Below are 7161 nucleotides of genomic sequence, written 5' to 3'. Positions count from 1 at the left end.
CAGTCCACTGTTGGCCAAATTCTGGTCGCAGCGAACTAAAAGTTTCTTTGAATTCGCGCTGGTGATGGGTCGTATCTGTGAATAGTCTTATCATAAACACCACCTACATCTACTACAATATCACAGTCTTAAGAAGCGATTCATCTCTTGTTCTAACAATTATAACTATTAGAAATTCTTTGAGTTGCAATAACATATAACAGCTAAAACTTCGTCACAATGAAAAACTTGATTGTGAGTCCCTATTTTAAGAGGGGAGTTTTTAGAAAATTCTAGATTATGCATTGTAAAAATTTAACGGTAGTGGTAAATTAAAGAAAAACAACTTTACTACCAGCGCTGCGATACAAACTCCTAACCCCAATCTTGAAAGCGGCAAAACGTGCCAGTTACCCAATCCTGGAATCATTTTGCCAAAGATCAATGATTTTCAGATTGTGAGCTATGATGGTCGATACGCATCAACATTTTGGCTATTTGTAGGGTTAGGTTTGTGGTTTTTAATACACAACATCATGTTTTAACGTTATGTATTTTTATCTATACACAATATCATGTTTTAAACAACATCTTATTTTATTGCATGCATATATACATATACACAAATAATATTTTATTTATATAATCAAATGCTAACATGAAAAATTCAAATTGCTCTGTTCGTTTGCAAACCCTGTGTACTGCCACACATAGACCTTATATTACATGGACTGCTAGTTGCATACATTTCACAGGTAAAAAATGTCAAAAGATGTTCACTGTTGCGAAGGTAAATGCATACATAGATAAAAGAAGAGTATAAATAAAAAGAGTAAATGTGCCGCCGAGAAACGTAAAGATAGATTAAATAATGCATACGAACACGAGCGTGGCCGAGAATAGTTGAATGCTCTCGATCCCTTAAACATCAAATGAAAGTCCGTGTGTTTGGAATTGTTGAGAAAATATTATATATTAAACAATTTATGTTGAACTAATGAATATAATGAACTATTTATTTATTTATTAAAGTTGTGTTTATTGTTTATTGATTGTTTGTGATTATTTTAATGTGTTTAAGGAAAATTAGAAAAAATAAAAAATATTTTATATGTATATTTATATATACAGTTGGCTATTTATAATAGGTGTTATATTGTTGTTTGAAAAGCACAATTTTCGTGTGAAAGTTGTAAAGAATTTTATGTTCTTCATGGTGCATTCAAATTGTTAAGTACATTTTTGTAACAAAGTTGATAGTGCTGGATAAATTACTGAAAAATGACTTGATCTAGAAAAATATGCAGGTCCCAAGTCATTCAACTTTTGGAGTTATCATAGAATTTTTGTACATTGAATTTGAGAGAAATTTCGAATTATGCTTTCTATATACAAACAAATTCAACATTTCATCTATGAAAGATATCACATTTTTCATATCGATTAATGTCGAATTTTCTGGTTCTCCTACAATCCTCGCAAAGCACTCATTTATTTAATCTATCTTGACGTTTTTCTTCGGCGGCATATTTACCCTCGCAACAGAAGAACAACTTTTGACATATTTTACCTGAAAAATGTATGAGGACTAGCAGTCCATGTAATATAAGGTCTATGACTGTCATTCATTTATGAAACTTGCAATTGCTCAATTCAATGTTCTATGCCTGAAACGTCAAACTCACTGGATTGTCTGTCAAAGTCGAAAGCCTTGATTTCTGATGTGAATTAAAAAATTTGGTTTCTCTGTGTACTTATTTATTTATTATGCACTAATACTGAGGAATATTTTTCAAGATCATTTGTTTGCCTTATTGAGATTATTTTAATCAACTAATAAGTTATTTTGCAATATCAATTGCTTTGTATGCAGTGACAATATCACAAAAATTCAGTTTAAAAAAAAATTGACATGTGGTTCGAAGAAAGATTTTAGAACAAAATTTATCTGAAAACGTTCCATGCTTATTGAGCGCACAAAAGCGTAAGAACTGGGAAGATGGACTAGTGAATTATTTATAGTATATTTAATATAGCATCTGGACTAGGAATTTCAATTAAAGGACAACGAAAAATGTATGCTTTAAAAATGTATGTAAAAATACAACATAAATGAATTAATCAATATCAATAAATACATACGAATACAATCTAAAGACATACGAAAAGCAATTTTAATTAAAATGAAATGGTAATTGACATTATCATGTATAAGTTCTTTTTCTTTTAGTAAAATTATAAACAGCGACATGTCTCAAGAGTATATGCAATCATTATACAAGTACCTCACAAACAATTACTCTATTGATCATAGTATATTATTAAACAGCATACAAAACAGCTGGATATTGGAGATTTAAGTTTTCCCATTCAGATGAATGAAATCATGGCACACTTTTCTTATAGAAGACATTTGCAGAGAACGCTTAAAAACAATTGAGAAAGATCCTCAACAATTTGTATCTGATTTAATTTCTGAAAGTGAAAAAATGGCCTATTCCTATTCAAAACCGTTACATTGACTTTGATCATTGTTTCTTAGGTTCAAAAGAGAATGTGGTTCAAGTAACATTTGAAAAAAGTTTTTGAACAAAATGACAAATACGGTTATGACATAGATCGTTCTTTTAATTATGCATTGTGCACAGTACTTCAAAATTATCTGAAGACTCACTTACTGAGTTACGAATAAAAAACTGCTATAGATGTTTGCAAGAATTTTTTATGCAAATTAGGTTGTACGATTAAGAATACCCCAGATGGTTGTGACTTAAATTTGAATATTTCAAGACATGTCAAAAAGGAAGAAGATACAGGACATCATGTTTCATGTGGTGTTGTTTCAGTTTTGGGGGCACCTAGTAATAATATACCTCCTAAAGACTTTATTGAAAAGCGTTCGTTACAATGCAGTTACTTGCTCAGCATAAATATGGTATACGATTCTCAAGCAACTGTGATGCACATTTACTTTGCAAACAATTAGGGGAATCAACAGTTAAATTTGAATTATTACAAGTCAAACTTAGTAAACATTGACGGTTAATATTGAAAACCATGCTTCTTGTTCAAGTAAAGGAATATCCTTTTTCTTTATAATTATGCTCGGATATCCTCTATGTGTGATACTTTTGATACAAAAGTTTCTGAAGGGATTTATCCTGACCTTCCAGCATTTGAAGATATTGACTGCAAACTGTTTTGTAATAACTTAGAATGGGAAATTTTATATTGTTATATATTAAGATTTCCTGCTGTAGTAAACGATTGTGTAAGAGATATTAAAGTGGATATTTTAATGTACACTATCTGTGCAATTTCTTGTCAGGATTTGTTGGTGTTTTTAGTGTATACTATAAAAATGTCAAAATTTTAGCGTCTAGTTATAGACATATGTCTTCATTAATACATGCAAGAATATATTTCATTAAAGCTATTGAAATTGTAATAAAAAACAGTCTCGTTTTGTTAGATATTGCACCTGTGAAGCGCATGTAATTTTTTCCAATGATATTTTATTTTCATATATGTTTAATTCCTTGTTTTAATTTATTTGTGGCTTAATAAATGATATGAACTTAGTGTTATATGTTATCTAGCAAACAAAAGCTATGTATTTTAGAAATATTTTTTATTTTAATCTTTGATTATTTTTATTAAATTTTGTGTTCTATAAATTCAAATTAATTTTATACATGATTTTTGTAGTTAAGAAAAGACTTTCATTCATATTTAATTTTTATCTAGTTTTAATTTTATTTAAAATTATCTCTATCAAGTGCTACGTAGTATATGGTTGTATTCTTCATACTTTTATCAATTCTGATTTTTCAATTCCCATAACATTTTATATAGCCTGCAACTATTTTGTAGTTTTTTTTAAAAAACCTAACTTGAATACTATAATTTATCTAACATTCCAGTATAGTTATTAAGAAGCAATGTTTAAACATTGCTTCTTAATAACTATACTTAGTTATTAATCAAATTAAAAATCCGATGTTTCAGTATAACTATCCCAGGGTTTTAAAAACACAATTTACAATTACATAAACGCCGGAATTCGTCGTAAATATTGTATGCGTTCTAAAATATTCTTATATCTTGTTAATTTACTAAATCAGTGGACTTTTGACAGAACAAACTTTATATTAAAACGTTTAATAAAATACAGTAGAAGTTCCTTATTCGCGCTTCCTACATTTGCATTTTCATTATTCGCGGCCAAAAAAATTGCGACCCAATTCCTATATTCGCTGCTAAAAATTTCGTTATTCGCGGATTCCAATATGTATCGAACCCAAAATCCTTGGTAAATGCCGTCATTTTGACCCAGTAAACATGCGATATGGTCACAACATCGTGGCAATATTTTATTTAGGTCGTGTGACATGCGGTACCCATATTCATTTTCGTCGATATTTAATGGATACGGCCGCAAATTTATGTAACTATCGAACAACTATCGAGGTTCGGTCTCTGGCGCACGCGGCGTTCGTGATACATGAAAATCGACGTTGACCCACATATGTTTGTTTATTATGATAAGACCGTCTGACGTAAGGCGTTCACCCCAGTCATGACGTCATTGGCGAATGAAAACGATTCGGTCATGACGTCATACAAAATGGCGACTCAGTTATGACGTAATAGCACCTGAAAGTGATGACGTAATGCAATTAATATTCTTTTCTGTACGAATAAGCATTTATTTACGTGAATAATAAGAAATTTTACAATATTTAAATATTACAAATTAGAATTGTAGTTTAGAAATTATAAAATTTTAACATGAACTATACTAGAAAACTATTTACAAATTATTCAATCTTAACATATTAATAACAGTATATTTAATGAAAATTGTTGTATATCTAATGAACGTAATTCTATTTTTGGGGCGTGAAGTGTGAAGTGTTGCATAAGTATTCTATCGCCACTTCCTTATACATCAAACAGCCTGCCTATTTTTCATTATTTCATTCTATTGCCAGTTCATTGCATCAAATGCCAGGATACAGATTATGCACATATGACATACTGCCCCAAATTTTGGAAGTTTTCTAAAACAAATTCAAACATAATGTGATTTACTGTATATAATATAATATATATATACAGCTACCATATGTGTAGCTACCTACATGTTCAGTGTACCAATATCCATCATCTTAAAGTCGCTTTTACACATACATTTTTAACACTGACTGATTTCATTCTATCGCCAGTTCAAATGCGAGGATACAGGATATTCATATATGTTGTACTTCTTGGAAGTTTTCTAAAACAATTTGAAACATAATGTGTTTTATTGAATCTAATAATATATATACCACTCCATATGTGTAGCAACTTACATATTCAGGAGACAAATCTAAATCGTCTTCGAGTCGCTTTTGCACATACATTTTTTTTAACCTGATTGAATTCATTCTATCTTCAGTTCATTATACATCAATACATCAATCAAGTTCATGCATATATGACATACTGTTCCCAATTTGAGAGGTTTTCTAAAACAATTATAAATATAATGTATTTGTTACCAAATAATATATATACAGCAACTATATATGAATCAACTTACATATTAAGAAGATAAATCTCCATTATCTTCAATTTGCTCCTAAACATACATATTTGAGCCTGTCTAAAGATCTGTATATTGTTCATCGTTTCATTCCAATTTTGTACGACTTCTGAAAAAAATATGAACATGGCATACGTGTTTGCTGTTTATATATATTTGTATAGCTATTATATTTGTAGTGACTTACATATTCAAACAATCATTCTCGATCCGCTTCTCAACCGACTAATTTAAGAGATTAAGAAGTGAGGTTATGTCGAACACATGGATATGTTAATGTCTTAATTTAGTAAAATAATTATTTTAACCTTGCTAAACGATCCTTATTATTGTCCTCAGATTTTGTAAGATATGCTATTTGGTTACCTCCTTTGTCATCTAAAGAAATCGACATAAAATAACGTTTCTTCATCCCAGGATATAATGCACTAAATGGAATTCAAAATCGTGAAGTAATTACATATCTATATAAATAATATATGATATACTTACGGTGTCATTTTTCTACACTTTTCTACAATTATCATAAACAAGTTGCTTAACTAAACGAATGTAATTATTATACTAAAGAAAATATAACTTGATGCATGATAAATTCGTGACATTTTGCGCCATTTTGTACGCGGTTGTCGCGGTTAGGTTAGCTTTCGTCAAAGAAACAGTCGGTTCCACCAGTGGCCACGGCGCGCTGATGTAAAGCTTTCTTTGTATGGTCACACACACCAGCACACAACGCACACAACGCAGCGCACGACGCGTTTGCTTCACGCCGTGTGACGTCATTGATTATGCTTTGCATGTGTGCTAACACACACCAGCGCACGACATGTATCTCACATGAAATTCAACGATGTCATTACCCCCCGACAGCGCGTGTTTATGTCTCGCGAGACAACTCAATGCGAGCTTTGCGTGTATTGTAACACACACAAGCGCACGCAAGTTTAAAATCCTCTTGTGGCGTAGATTCGATAACCGCATTATAATAACGATGTCGATATTATAGAAGATCACATCGCGTGTTTACTGGGGAACTAATAAAGAAATCTTTGACATAAGCCGCCTCCGTTGCCTTGGCCGTCTTCGCCGCTACCGATGTTTTTGAGATGATCAATGAAAAAAATATATTTTTAGTAAAATTTGACTTAAATCGAAAAAAATCCACACTTCCAGTCTTGTTTCATACTCGTTTTCTCAACTCTTTGTTTCTTAACGTTGTCAGTTAAATTGTTATATAATTTATTGTAAAAATCAAATACTTTTTTAACTAGTTGACAAGAATCTGTCTGCTGTTTCGTTTCGCTAAGGGAGAAAACTTCAGCAACTCTTTAACCGGTACTGAGGTGTGTTGCTGATGTTTTCAATTCAAATAATAATTGTTATTGGCTGAATACTACTGAACCCTTTGAATAACGCTGTTCCTGTAAGGCTAGGAATTTTTGAACTGGTGATTCTTAGCGTGCTAAGTACAAAAGCCATCGCCTGGCAGGTTTCAACCTGCGAAAGTATCTGCCGGGCGAGCCGAAAGGTTCCCTTTTATGAGCAAGAGGTAAAAGCATTAAAATAATCTTTATCCTATAAGGTTAACATTT

At 31.3% G+C, this 7161-nt stretch overlaps 2 long non-coding RNA genes and 1 pseudogene across 3 annotated transcripts; all 3 read right to left on the bottom strand.

Moving 5' to 3' along the window:
- LOC113375497 overlaps positions 1-409 on the bottom strand; it is an 8706-nt pseudogene extending 8297 nt beyond the window's left edge.
- Positions 410-4657: 4248 nt separating this feature from the next.
- LOC113378385 lies at positions 4658-5476 on the bottom strand. The gene is made up of 3 exons (XR_003367175.1): positions 5337-5476; positions 5124-5260; positions 4658-5042 (listed from the first exon to the last, which is right to left on the bottom strand). It is a non-coding gene; the product is annotated as an uncharacterized LOC113378385 (long non-coding RNA).
- A 126-nt stretch (positions 5477-5602) lies between these two features.
- LOC113378202 lies at positions 5603-6427 on the bottom strand. 2 transcript variants are annotated; one of them, XR_003367155.1, is made up of 4 exons: positions 6062-6427; positions 5878-5997; positions 5757-5794; positions 5603-5678 (listed from the first exon to the last, which is right to left on the bottom strand). It is a non-coding gene; the product is annotated as an uncharacterized LOC113378202 (long non-coding RNA). The 2 variants fall into 2 exon arrangements; XR_003367154.1 differs by lacking the exons at positions 5603-5678; positions 5757-5794 and having other exon boundaries at positions 5845-5997.
- Positions 6428-7161: the final 734 nt, after the last annotated feature.

This window comes from Ctenocephalides felis, unplaced genomic scaffold, assembly GCF_003426905.1.
Source record: "Ctenocephalides felis isolate EL2017-DRISC unplaced genomic scaffold, ASM342690v1 CF-g0.4_SCAFFOLD_01886, whole genome shotgun sequence".
NCBI classification, from domain to species: Eukaryota; Metazoa; Arthropoda; class Insecta; order Siphonaptera; family Pulicidae; genus Ctenocephalides; species Ctenocephalides felis.
Note: the sequence above shows the minus strand (reverse complement) of the source record. Positions and strands in the feature narration are given on the sequence as shown.